The sequence below is a fragment of the Lagopus leucura genome, unplaced genomic scaffold, assembly GCF_019238085.1.
Source record: "Lagopus leucura isolate 7727_CA_CO unplaced genomic scaffold, USGS_WTPT01 Super-Scaffold_100157, whole genome shotgun sequence".
Classification (NCBI taxonomy): domain Eukaryota; kingdom Metazoa; phylum Chordata; class Aves; order Galliformes; family Phasianidae; genus Lagopus; species Lagopus leucura.
The window spans coordinates 19734970-19749691 of record NW_024962334.1 but is presented as its reverse complement, the minus strand read 5'-3'; the positions used below and the strand labels follow the sequence as shown (position 1 = coordinate 19749691).

The following is a 14722-nucleotide window of genomic DNA, read 5'->3' as shown; positions in this document are numbered from 1 at the left end:
CCCCCGCCCCCTCTCCTTCTGTCTTTCTTTCTGTCTTTCTTTTCATCCACATATTTTGAAGCAGGTGGGACATCTTCTTGAGTGCCTCTCAAAAATGCTGAGTCTGCACGCGGGCTTCCTGAATGTGCAACTGTGGTAGCAACAGTGAAAAGGAAGTTTCTCACCCTCCTAAACTCGTTACTTACTCAGCTCTGAGTCTGCTATCTGTATATATTAATCAACATTGGTCACTGCATTTCTTTCCCTTTTTCCTTGTCCTTATATCCAGTTGATTTTCTTGAATTTATTCTCCTTTGTCTTTGCTGGCTCTTTTCTGTTTTTGCTATCCCTGTTGTTTTCTGATTCTTCATATTGCAGTAAATCATTCTTCCCTCTACTGTACTCTCAATCACTTTCAAGAATACCCTCTACACTTATTCCCTTACCTACTTGGGGTTTTACTGAAATCTGTAATAAAATACCTGAAGAGAACTGTAAACAAAACCCGGACACATAATTTAGAGCAACTCATTCCCTATCACTGTAGCACCCTGTTTACACAAGCATTACTCTTCTGAGCAAGTTGCCTGCCTGTACAACTTTCTACATGCTGTTGGTACTGTATGTAATTTCACCAACTGCTGTCCATATCTCCCTAATGATATATTGTGCATTACGTGAAGTCACAGCTCAGTGGGTCTAGAGCCTCTGGTTTAGTGGAATTATTATTAATAATCCAGTGAAAACCTTTCCCGCAGTGAAGTTACCTTGTCTGATCTCTCTTTTACAATATAAGTGGAGTCTCTTGTCTACTTATATTCCACAAAGAGAACTATATCATTCTCTGATAAAATGACTCTAGCAATTTTTTCCCCAATAAATTGACTGCGTGACATCATTAACTTCCTGCACGTTCCGTGTGGCCATAAATAACCACCACTTGCACATGGAAAATGGCAGAAGAGCCATTTTTCTGACGAGCCAGGCACTGTTACAAAATGAAAAGGAAAAAAAAGACTTATTAATTTTACATTAATTAAACCAGTATTTTAACAATAACATCATCGTCCCCCTGTTTTCCTCCACAGTAAATAGATTCCCTCATTGTGATAAACTGCCCGGCCTTTGGCCTCATAGCTTATCCACTTGGGAGCTGAATTATTGCTTCATAAAACAGAGGGATGATTATATAATCACTTAATTAAATGTTGTACTCAGTCACTGCCGAGCTATTCCTGAAATGCATTTGGCATCTGGGCTTGCTAGACAAATTTAAACATTGGAAGAGTTATATTTTTCAGATGTGCTTCTTTAAAGATTATTATTTCCAGTGTTCCTTTGTCTGTGTGGTCTGGTTGCTTTCCACGTGTCAAGCTCAATCCTAATCACAAAGGAGATGAAATGCTCTTTGTGTTCCTATCTGACTTGCAGATTGCTGTTAGATTCATGCTGTTACCATTTTGGAACTGTTTTTCTTGTTTCTGTCTGCAAAGCACTCAGAGGGAAAGAGCCCTCGCTCATTTATTTGGCAACTCTGTTCTGATTCGGGACCTTACCAAAGACTACTGAATTACTGTTACGAGCTGTGCATTGGGCATGGGAAGGAAAAACCTGGCAATTACCAAAGCCCTTGGTGAATCCCCTCCTGCAAGCAATGCCTGGAGAGGTGCTGGACTTCTCCCTTAGCAACAACAAATACCAATGCTAGCACGCATTTGTGAAATATGGTCCAGCTGATGTAGGTCCCCACGCTGCAGAGGGCATCACATATCCCTGAGAGGTCCTGCGGCCTCAGAGCCTCACCCTGATAGACTGCATGGGTTTCACCATGGGGCTCACCCAGGGCAAGTGAAATGCTGACTGTGAGACTATGCATCTAAATTACATGAACACACATAGACCAGGAAGACATGACAGGCACATTTGGGAGGCCAGAAAAATGAAGATGCTTGCACACAAAACTTCTAATTTTCCTCATTTCATTCATTCTGTCCCACATCTCCCTGTTCCTAAGAGCAGTGGGAACCAAGCACGCTCCAGAAAGTCAGAACATTTTTTTGTTGGTGGTGGTCCTTTACAAGGTGTCTGTTTCTTCTCTCCTACCAGGAGGGAGAAGCAGCTCAACCTGTAAGGCTTTCCACTGCCCTTTTCCAGCTTTGGTGTTGCCTCATGATCCAGCCTGTGAGTTGAGCTGCAGAAACCAGGAAACCTTACCTCTTTTCATCATCACAATCTCACTTCAGTGAATGTAACTGCAGGGTCCAACTCAGTTTCCTGCCAGCTCTGATAGAACTCTCACTATTAATGTCCATGAGAGCAAGATCAGATCAGTGCAAGGAAACAAGGCAGAAAGTGGAGGCTTTCTTCAACATCAATCATTTTGCTGGCATAGAAAGAAAACACAAGAATCTTTGCTCTCTCTGTTCCCACTGCTTTTAGGAACAGGGAGACCTTGGACAGAAGGACACTAAAATCATTTATTCTAATATGAAACCTGAACTTCCTTGCACATGCTCATTTTCCTTGACAGTAGGCAGGTACAGCAACTGAAACTCAGTGATCTCATTGCTGAATTAGACTCAGTATTCCTCTCTATTTCTTTACTCAAAGAATTTTTCAGGGCTGCAAGACTGTGGCTGAGAGGATGAACCATCTTTTCATTAACCCGAATCAGTCATGTTTTGGATCAGTATTGAATATTTTCAAAAATCATTTCCCCTTAATCTTCTTTAATTGTTTCCTTAGGATTAACTACTTTCTATTCTGTCTCGCTTTCCTCTGTGGGAAGATCTATGATGAGCAGTGTGTCTTCTCCTATTATGCATTTGCTTGCAATATAAATTACTTTTCAATCAGATCTTTGCATTTCTAACATCTTCTGTACTGCAGCAGGTGCTTTCCCTAGTGGTTACTTATGTGGACTCTAATGGCATGTCATCTGTCTATGCAGCCACTTCTCTGCCAAATATGTAATAGAGGAATTTTCTACTCGCAGAAGCTTTCAACAGATTTGGTTCTTTAAAGTCTGATGTTTTTTATGTATTTTTTCATAGCTCATTTCACTGGGCTTAGATAAACTAAATAAGGAAGGTTTAAAAAGTCCTTCTGGAAGCCCCATCCTCAAGTTACATCTCTTCCTTTTCTTCAGTATAGCTTCATGAGAGGGTTAGAAACTACTTTTCTTTTGCTTCCTTTTCCTCTTTCTTTGTTTTATTTAAATTATTTTGACAGATTGAGTGGCAGGAGATAAAAAAAAAAAAACTTATTTATTTGTTTGTTTGTTTGTTTGTTTGTTTTCACACAACAAATACTTACAACTGTAAAACTCTGACCTGTGGTTTTGGAGCCCAGGAGTGAAGACAGATTCCCCTGCCCTGGGTCCTGAGCTCTGCAAGCCTCTGCAGCCCACTCATTTGGAAAGGGTCCTGGGCCGGATGGTCCTTTAGGATGTTTACTCAATAAAAGCCAGGCACAGGGACTGCTCTCCTCTGAAAGAAAGCAGGAGCAATACTGAGGGCATTGCTATCCAAGGGGAATGAGTGGTGCATCCACTCATTGACTTAGTTTCATTGATTTTGGTCCTCCAGTTACTTGCTGGTCTTTCAGTTAGTCAAAGTGAGCCAATCATTTTGACAGCGCTGAGGTCACTCTGCACTGATTTATTTGTATGACCAGAGGCAATGGGACAACTGCTTCTGATCCTGAAGAGTGCTTCATAAGACAACAACAACAAAAAAACACAAACAAACAAACAAACAACAAACCAAAGAGAACCCCAAACCAACAGAAGTTTCTAGGGAGAGTGGCTGTAAGGTTGGAGGAAGAACAGAAGTAACAAAATAACAGAACCACATGTGTCTATATATTCCCATATAGGAACATATATATTTCCATTGTGTTCCATTTTGTTTGTAGCTGTGCTACTGTGATGCCACCAATAACTGCAGCCCTCTTTCATCTTTTCATTCTGATGCTGAATCTCCTGTTCTGACAAGTAAAACACTTCTAAAATAGATTTGAGCTCTACAGGGTGGCAAAACAGAAAGAAAATGTTCCAGTTCTTCCTAGCATTAGGAAGCTGCTGCTCTCCCTGTATAGACCACAGAGGTCTGAGGCTGCTCATTCAGATAGGGGTCTGTAGGCTCTGGGCTCTAGCTTTTGCCCAAAGTAATCTATAATGTGGAGAGAGTATGCATCCATGGGATGCTCTGACCTGCCCAACCATTTGCCTTGTGCATGGGGAGCAACCCCTGGTCACTGGCTGTACAGCTGTCCAATGCCAAGCATTACAAAGGGCAGGTGGGACTGAGATAAGCCACCTGTACATCTGCAGGGAAAGAGATGTGGGGGAAAAAAAAGGTCTTAGGGGGCTTAATATGAGCTGCAACTGCACAAATATGGGAGTGACTGGGAAGGGAAAAACTGCAGTGTGGGCAAGGCTTGGTTTTGATTATCCTCTTCTGTTGCCAGGCTGATTTCTGCTGGGTTGAATTTCCCACTGCTTGAAATTTATGCTTCCATGCTGCATTTTTACTGGACACCAGGGTGTAAAGAACTGGGCTGAGGCTCTCAACAATAAAAATGAGAGATAGATGTAAAGACACTGGCTTTATTTATTCTTTCACCAAAGCCTTAGGCTGTTCTGCTCCAAATCTGCTTTTTTTTTTTTTTTTTTTTTTTTTTTTCCATACTCACGTATTTAATGGAAGTACATGAATACAGTATGTATCAGAAAAAAAACAAATTAGCTAGCTCCTTTCTTCCGCTTCACTGTTACCTCTTGGGACAGCGACTTCTATAGGTTTTGAAAGGCTGTAACACAGCACAGTACAACAGGACGCTTGTAAAGCAAAGATTCCTCTTGGTTCAGTGGCAAAAGTTCAGGACCAGAAGGACCAGCTTTGTGTTACCATTTACATGCTTTTACAGCTTTATCTCGTAATTACTGTTGTTTTTTCTTTTTTTTCAAATACGTGGCAGCAGCTATAAAACAAACAGAAACCAAGAAACAAAGAAACAAAACAAAGAATCAAAAACCCCATAACCAAACAACCCCAACCCCCCCGCCCCTTACCACCCCCACCAAAAAACAAAACAAAGCAAAAAAAAAACAACTAAAAACAAAACCAAACCAATGAAACAAAGCAAAATAAAACCATAGAGGTATATAAATTCAGTGTACCAGAGGAAGAAAGGCAATTCCAACGTACCCCAGGTGGTGGAGCTACTCCATTGCCGGTGAGAGCACAGTGCTGCTTAAGTTTTACCTGATGAGCTCTGCAGAAAAGAATCACTGTCACCAGAGAAAGTCCCCAAATACCTTTGCCATCACACCCCATATCTGCTCTTTCCAGGCTGAAGAGCGTAAATCAGTGCGTATGACTTTCCATGTGTCTTCTCCAGGCAAAAGTTTGGACTCTTCAGTGTATGCTGTCTTTCTTCCAGAAAAAAATACAACTTGTCTTTGCTTCTGCTTTTTCGCATAGCTCCTTAGTGAGTTATATGCAGGACAAAGTGCATTTGGTTCTGCTAATGACAGCATCAATACTGCATCAGAACTTTCCTTGATAGCAATTGTAAATATTTTTTGTGCAAAGGGATTGCCATAGTTTGGCTTTTCTTTATAATACACATGAGATCTGTGAAAATACGTATTTTGAGTTGTGGTTTTAAGCACTCCGTATTAGGATGTCTTCTAAGGGAAAACATTTCTCAAAATAATTTAATTTCTGTCTGTAATAGTAGGAAACAAGGAAAAGAAAATGTCAAGTTGGTTACTCTCACTGTTACCTTCCTCAGTTTTAGTCTTTCAAAGAGCCCAGCTGCTGCTGTCTGCTTGTAAAGGTGCAACAGAAAAAAAGAAGGAAAAATGTCTTCTCAGAAAGGGTGGTGAGGCTTTTGACCAGGCTGCCCACAGAGGTGGTGTGGTCATCCTCCCTGGGGCTGCTCAAGGACAGATATGGCACTGAGGGACATGGTCAGTGGGCATGGTGGGGATGGGTTGATGGACTGGATGATTTTAGTGGTCTTTTCCAACTGTAACAATTCTGTAATTTTACAGAGGCATACGACTGTGAGCTGCAGGTTCTCTTCCCATCATCAGCTAATGGGAGACACTCTTGGTGAACCAAAGAGAGATTAAATGCTTCAGACAGCATAGGTGGAGGCAGGCCTTCCACGTGGTCCAAAGGTCATGCAGAGCTGGATGCAGGCTGTTTTGTACCATATCACATCCCAGAAGACCTGCGAGATATCACATCACTGCAGCTCTTCTCTGGGGCAGCCAGAAAACTCTGGGGTACCTGCCTACCTCCTTGTTAGCTATTACTAGGATTTATACTGTCATCTGGGGAATGAGCTCAGATGACTCTGGGGACTGGATATGGGATGTTAACTTTTCATCTTCAAGTCACCTCACAGCTGTTGGATGGGACTATAGTGTGTGTGACATGGTCTAAGGAGGAGGCACAGTCCCATACTACATGCCCATGTATATACCAATGAACCTTGTGCAATTAGTACTAATTGACCTTCCCTTTGGAAACCACTGTTGAGCAGACTAAGTGGCCACATACATAGACCTGAATTGCTGTACATCTCTCTTAATAAAACTTGGGTATTTGGCTTGAAAAATCCATTTTGGAGCCTTGGTTTGAAAAGGTTAAGCACGCCCTGCAGCCAATTTCATGCCTTCCTTAAGTGTCAACATTTGGCTGGTCAAATAATTGGGCAAAAAAAGACTGGATAATTTCCAGTGAGTTTATAGGACAGATGCTCTGAAAGCCTTCTACCTCCCCCATCAGGCTGCCCTGCCATGTGTATAAAAATGAGCAGATATAAGTGCTAATTAAAAAAATACACCAAAGAAACAAGATAAAACAAGCTCCATCCTCTTATGCTAGTTATCTGGACTGCAATATAGAACCTTAAAAATACCGTTCCTTGAAGTGTACTCCTCTGTACTTACTGAGTACATTCTGCCCAGCTCAGGATCCCAAGGCTTCCCTAGCCTCTCCATCCCATAAAAACACATTTTTTTTCAAAGGCATCTGAATAAGGTGGTTCAGCATTCTGAAAAAAATGGTATTCTCTTTCACAGTTAATTTTGTGGTTGCTGAAGGTAAGGAGAAAACAGACTTTGAAATCCACTACTGAAGCACAACAGGCACCCCACTCTGCTCTCTCACCCCAGTACATTGCATCAGGTAAATTATTTTGGGCATCATTTTGTTGATCAGCCTCACTTGGCACTCACCTGCAGCCTGAGCAAATGCCCACTGCTGTCCATAGCATTCAGAAAACTCTTCCGTGAAGGCTATGGTGTGACCTGGCCCCGGCTCCCCTTGAGAGAGGCAAAATGGACCTCACTCCTTGGAGTGAACCAGGCTGGATTCGATAGTGCCTGGGCTCAAACTACTGCATCTTTCATTGGGTTTACTCTGGGTTACATTGGGTTGCCAGTCAGGAACTCCGGAGTCCTGTGGTTTATCTGCAACTCCTTCAGCTCCTGACAGCATGCCTTGGGCAGATCACTTCAGTTCACAGCGCCTTTAATCCCTCTCCTTTTTCACACCAAGGTCAGGCATAGCAGCTGATGGCCTTTTGCTCTGAGGGCTCGTTCCGTACAGCGTACGACTGAAGTGCCTGACAGATCTATATGCCGCTATCACAGAGTTCTGGCTACTGTTTTATGTACACTTATTTATATATATTTATTACTATTTCATTTAATGTTTGTTCAGCTTCTGTTACATTTCTTTTCAAGGCAAATTGAAATATATTTGAAATTATTACCATTAGTACCCGTGACCAAGAAGGCAGTGTTACATACTGACATAGTTATGAAATTTCCTCAGTTCATATGAGGTGAAGGTTAATTTTAGACTGCAGGAAAAGTACCAGAGCCCTTAAAACAGTATGGAAGAATGTTACCAGATGAAAAACTGTAAATTTAAACCATGATTTCAGTCATGTCTTTCTGGACTACTTTAATACTAGATTTTTTTTTCTTGCCTGCAAGCCTGCCAGAGGATTTCACAGCAATCACACTCACTTCCAAGGAAGTCATTCTTTCTTAGCTTAGCAGTAAGGGCTGTTTCTCAAGGTTTGTGAAGATACTGTGCATAAGGAAAAGAGACCTGATCCTATAGAAAAAAAAAAAAAAAAAAATCCATTTTGTTCTTTTTAAAATAGTGGTATAACTGCTGATAAACCACCATGTTATCATGTTGGTATGAACACAATGTGCTGTGTTGTTTTGACACTTCTGGACGTGTTTCTTCATTCCCTCTGAGCTTTGTTATGTCACTGTCAAAATAGCTGCTGGTAGCAAATTTTATGACTTGTATGGCAAAGGCTGCGGTGCCACGGAGATGAACAAAGGATGGATCAAATCAAAGACAATCCATCTTCCCTCCTCAGGACTGCACTCGCCCTTCCTTCTCTCCTTGGCAAACTCTGAGGCTCTGCGGCAGAGCATTGCACTGCTGCAGGAACCACAGCCACACTAATGCTGAGCTGGATGCCTTTATACACTGTTCATCCTTGTGAGGGTACTCTTGATGCAGCTGTGATTCACTGGATCTAATTTAGCAGGGTCAGTGTACAGGAAATTGTGAAAAATAAAGCTAGCTTTACGCTTTATGTTTTATCTTTGTTTTTTGAGTGAGCTCCCACTGATTTAAAAAGAATCAGTGGACGTTCACTGTTTTTGAAACCAGGTTGCAGACTCATCTGCATGCATTGGCTAGTCACAGAAACCAAACAATATGATTTTTTTTTATCACTCCTGCAGAAATGATCATTAACCCATATTTTCCTGTAATATTTAGGATTTCTTTTAAGCAATACCCCCTGCACTGATTCAGGACAGACCCCAGGCACTTTTCCCAAGCGAGGTAGACTCCCATAGTCTCCCCTTGGAACAGCAGCAGTGCTGTAGCCTCCTAAAGTAGCTGTGCCTTTCCTTAAGCTGGCATGTAGGTTAGGAGGACTGTCACCTTTCCCAGCTGCTTTAGCCTATCACGGGGGACAGGGCATGCTTTTTGGGTTAAGGCATAAGGAAAAGCAAAAGATAGGTATAACTGGGAGGTAAGCCATGCAAACATATCTTTTGTCATGAGTTGTGTAGTGGAATACTCTGCATGCTGTTTCATTGTTGTGTTTGTCTTCTTGAGTTGGAAGAACTTAAAGTACAGAGACAGAGAAAAGCTGGAAGTGGCCAAGGACATTCAAGCAAATGCTCAGCTGGTGGAAAGTGCTTCAGACCAGTCAGCAAAAAGTCCTTGTGTCCTGCAAGGCTTTTCTGCCTCTCCTCAATTTACATGTATCAACAAATAGCCTATGCATGAAAGCAAACCAAGTATATCTAGGGGATAATGATAGTCACATTAGCCATCATCAGTGAATGTGTGCATTTGTGAGCAGCTAACCAAAACCTTAATGCCTCCTAATGCCTGGATACTTGCCTAGACTGCAGCAAGTCACATCCTACAAAAGGCAGCTTAGCAAAGGAGGAAGGACTCCACTTCCCTCCACTTTTCAGCCCATGACAGATTTAAACCATGGAGTTATCTAGTTCCTTTTCTCTCCTTTCTTCCCACTCTGCTCTGCCAAAATGCAATTAGGCAAAGATTCTGCAGGCAGAGGCTACTGCTTGCCAGAGGACACATTTGAGGCTGCTTCAGGAGTGAAGACTCTAACAAGGATTTAAAGGGCAACATGTTACATTAAGAAAGGTTAGGTGCTTTGCGTCTGTCATTTTGCATGCACTCAGCTGTTCCCAGGGTGGCTTGAGCTTTGGCAGTTGTTGCCTGCATTATTTCATCAAATGAAATTTGTTTGTGGGGAGGAAAGCAAGGATCTTGGTGCAGCATTGGCTCTGTTGCCCATGCTCAGGCTGGTGGGAGCTGTGCAGGCAGCAGCTATGAGCGCTTGGCGGAGCTGGGCGCTCCCATCCTGGCGGTCACCTTCATGGTAATGGATGGAAAAAAACAGCTGTCACTGCATTGGCAGGACGTAATGAACTCCAAGAGGCATTATGGAGTGTCTGTGGTTTTCAGTAACCGTACCTTCAGTAGTTACTGAGTCCTGAGTAAAACATCAGGAAGATCAAAGACAAGGCTGCATCTCAAATGATGCTGAGAATATCCTGAGCACACAAAACACACTGATTTCATTTCTGCAGTCCCAAAGAAGTGCTTGCAGGCTCAAGTTATGACAATGTTTGGTCAGTTGAAAATGTATGTGGACAAACGACAAGCAAAAAAATCACACACTGGAACTAGCTGTTCATTTCCTCACATGGAGTACTGATCCTGTACATGAGGAAGGAAAATCCAATGTGCATCCTGGTCTCAAAGGCATGAGGCTTTGCATCAGCAGTGGCTGTTAAACTCAGCTCTGGTACAGACCAGATTGCTCTGGGCAGGGAGAAGGGATGGAGTGTACTAGAGTGCAGTATTGTTGGATCCTCTTAAAAATCACATTCACTTTGGTTTGGACTATGGTGGAAAAATATTAGCAGAAATACAAAACTTCTCAGTAGAACAAAATTGAAGTGTGAGTTGAAGAAGACCATCTTGTTCACCTCTTTCTACTGCAGGTTTCTAGTGTAGGATTCCTGTGCATTACTGTAAATACAAATAATTTATGTGTTCCTATAACACAGAAACAGAGGCATGTTCAGTTTTCTTGGAACATGAACATTTAACATGAACACAAATCCAATTTGCACTTGTACCAAAGAAAATCTGAACTAATACTCTAGAAGTGTGAAAAGAAATTAAGACCTGACCTATTTAACTCACAGACATTTCTGTGGTGTTATATGACCTGGTGCACGTCTTAAACATTTTTAATATTAAATATTTATACAAACAATTAAAAAAATATGCAGTTCGTTTGTCAAGGCTGTAAGTTCATGATGAATAGAGAATCTTTATTTTCAGTGTACAGGTCAGTTGCTGGCTGCCTGCATGCAGGTAGGAAATATGTTCTTGCTAGTTGTTCAGTTAAAATCTAAGAAATGTGAAGAATTTATTGGAATCACCTTTCTACTGCTGGTGGCATCTCTAGTCCCTTGACTTTTTGACCTATTTAGCACTTAACTTTTATCCATCCCAATTTCCATTCCTTATATGCCAATTTTAAGAGTATCTGCAAATACAGATCAGATAGATTGAATTTCTCTTCTATAGTACCCAATTGAAGAATACCGTAGAAAGCTGAGGAATGGCCATTGATTTTATAGGGAACTAAATCTTGTGCAATTTAAGGTAAAGCTCGTGTGAGAGGGAAACAATTTTGCAACCTTAGATGCACAAAAGCACTTACAGCTACAGACTGCAAACATCTAAGTCTTTTTCTGAAGAGCCATTTTAGATCTGGGTCCTCAAAAGTATTTAGGCCACCAAAACATTTTGAGAATCTGGAACCTCTCTGAAGGCAAATGGGTTGCCCACAGGGGAAAATGCTATTTAATACACAGATGCAATTATCTACTTACTTGTGGGTTAGCCTTCATCCTTTAGCAAGGTGACAGATCCTTGCCAAATGAAGGTGATTTAACATGTACATAGAAAACATAACTTTCGGCTACTTTTTTCCTCCTTTCAGCATAGCTCTGCCCAAGCTGACTTACCTAGGATACTGTAGGAACACAATGCCACATGCTGTTTGTACAACAGCGTCATATGCACAGTGACTTGATATGAAACTTCTCACAACTTTTTTACTTTCAGCCAGTTCTCTGTCTGTTAACGCTGCTTGCAAATTCACTTGCCTGGAAAATCAGTGGAGCTGCGTGAGGTGAAGTTTTACTTCTGCTGTAACACTGAAATAGTCTAATGGTTGTATCACAGGACATTTCACAAATAACTGTATGAAAGTGCCTCTGTGGAGGTAAGCAGAAAGAGAATTGTATAAATCAGAACTAAAAGTAGATGTGAAGAGCATCTGAGCTCCCCCCATTCCCACAACAGTTCTGAATTAACATTTTCCCCTACAAGTGCTTTAGAGCTGAAGTGGATCTGTAAAGATGGGGCATGAGTTTCAATTAATATCCATTCCCTCATGAGCAGAGGTCTCTATGCAGAGCTTTTTCATCAGTAATAGTGTGGGCAGAGTCAAGAGCAGATCAGAGCATGGGAGATTCTTTCAGAGCTGTCTCTGCATTTGGATTCCTCACCATTCTCATGAGAGCATATTCTGCTCTCAGTTCCTTCTGTAGGGATCTACAGAACTTATTTGGAAATTAAGGCAACATCTATGATTTACAATCAGACCAGGTTGTGGTCCATGCACACTCTGTTACCAACACCTTCCTTTGAATTGCCGAAAGAGAGGCATCCTATTCTGATTCCAATGTTAATCCTTCACTAGTTTTTTCACTAGTCTGTATTACTTCAGTGACAGCAAAAGTTGTGGTTTTGGTCACAGTTTTGACATTGCCCCAGGGCTGCACAAGGGTCCATTCTGTTGAGCAGCAGAGCATTACTGCCCAGCTAGCCAGAGAGTGCCTCACTGCTCTAAAAGTGGGAAGTGGCACTCAGTCCAGCTGCTGTTGACTCAGGTTCCAGAGAAACAGCACAGAAGGCTTCTGCTTTGGTAATTCAGCCTAGCACTTCTGCATGCTTATCCCCTCTATGCGAGCCAAGGCTTCCTCTTCAGTGAAGAATCAGGGGATTTGACAAGTTAGTCCAAAATAATCCCTTAAGCCAAAGCAAAACTCACATTCCTCTGAAAATCAAGTGCTAAATCTGTTTTCTCCCAGCCCTGGTCAGGCAGTCTCAGCCCAGGACAGTTGATGCTGTTCCCATCACATAACAGATCTGTACCTTCTTTTTCACTCTGCTCTGTGCCCATCCTGTTTATCTCTTCTGAACTGCATATTGTTTCCACTTTAACAGCTCCTGCCAGCTGTTTTCTTTTGGTACCTTTTATTGCAGATAGAATTTCAAGGGCTTCCAGGGGAAGTTGCTGAAAGCACTGCAGCTCTCGGACTCACTTCAAAGTAACTTTCATCATTTTTCATGCACTGTTTTTAGGACTCCTCTTCTGTTCTTTCCCCAAAACAGATTCTCTCAAAGATCACACTGGGAGATAGCACTATTTATGGCACTTCAGCAGGAGACATCATGTTTTTTGTCTGATTTGGACATATCCACTGTCCTGTAAAGGTTAACAACAGAGAGATTTCCTCCCCCTCTCACTTGTATTTATTGTTGGTGGGATTTTTTTTCCAGAGGAATGGATAGGAGGGAAGGTTACTGCTGGAATTTAGCCACCAGAAGCCTGAGGGTCAACTTTAATTTAGTCGAACCTCCCATCATTAAAAAGATTGCAGCTTCTGCACTGGACCAGACAGACCTATCTGTGGGAGGCCCTGGCTTCACACCAGTGCTAATTGTGGCTGAATTATTCTTACAAGCTGTGAGGTTTTGCTGCTGAACTTAGAGGAGTGATAACCCATCAGTTTCACAATTATCTCTGGCTGGAGAGCAGGAGGGAAAAGAAAATTCCTTCCTGATCAATGGAGAGCAGTCCACTGTCTTCATCATGCCGATTTTGCCTAGGGCAGGCCTGCTGCCCTGAGGAGCTGAAGGCTGTGTCCTGAAGTGGGGCGGGTGGAAAGAGGACAAGGTCTTGAAAATGAAGGGTTGAATGGCTATGTTGGGTGGGAGAGGCTAGATCCAGCTGTGACATAAAGGGCTGTGACCCCATGATTATAGTGCAGATACATATCTCCAATTGGGATGCCTTCAGGAAGACCAAATATGAGAGCGGGATTGGAAGAGCTGCTTGTGGCACCATGTACTGTTACATGAATCTTCTTGAGCAGCATAGCGTGATTTGAGACACTCAAAAACCAACAAATGAACAAAAACACAACAAATAGCAAAAACATTATATATAGACCTGTGTATTTAAATCTTTCTGCTTGATAGATGTTCAAAATCCACCTGGACAAGGCCCTGACTTTGAGCAGGAGGTTGGACTAGGTGGCCTTCAGCAGTCTGATCTGTTTTCTATCTGATCTGTAAGCCACTGATACTCCAGTATTACAAAAGAGGCTAGATCTGGCTTGGTAAGCTTGTGAGAGTTCTCACCATATTACCATCTGCACAGGACAGAAAGTGGCAACAGTAGGGAACAGTGAAATAGTGAGCAGCAAACAGTGTGGAGCCCTCCCTTCCAGTTTTACGTCCAGATCTGAATAAGGAGTCATTGGCCCATCCCTCAGTCCTTGCGTTGTGATTCTTAAATAAATAAATAAGTGGGAAGTGACCTCCATTTGTCCCTGCTTCTCCACTATTCAAAGAATGAGCTTAACAATTACAGAACATCTTGATATTATAGCTACCAAATGTTCCTGAATGATATTGCCCGCACACCTAGGTGGAAGGCTGCCAAACACATCATAGGTATGTTTTTTTCTTTTAGCATGTAAGACTGAAGGTCATATTCAAGTTAGTTGCTGGACTTGTGCCTCTGGGACACTCTCTTTAGGTTATGTGATAAACAAAAACCTTTTCCTGAATTACAGCTGCAAAGAGAGGGATGGAAACTTTGAGCTGAGTTTGAGATGGTTTCCAAGCTGTTTGCTAACATGGGAAGGTGGTGTTGTGATGTGATAAAGGAGATGAATATGAAAGGAAGTCCAGCCTGCTCCGTGGGTTTGGAGCTTCTGCACTGCATTTAAAGCTTGATATGGAGTTATTCTGTGCCTCCTGCTAGCTCTCTC

General features: G+C 42.1%; 1 long non-coding RNA gene across 1 annotated transcript; it reads right to left on the bottom strand.

Moving 5' to 3' along the window:
- Window positions 1-4623: 4623 nt before the first annotated feature.
- LOC122189467 lies at window positions 4624-7436 on the bottom strand. Its single transcript, XR_006181824.1, has 3 exons — window positions 7235-7436; window positions 5190-5256; window positions 4624-4962 (listed from the first exon to the last, which is right to left on the bottom strand). It is a non-coding gene; the product is annotated as an uncharacterized LOC122189467 (long non-coding RNA).
- Between the last annotated feature and the right edge of the window lie 7286 nt (window positions 7437-14722).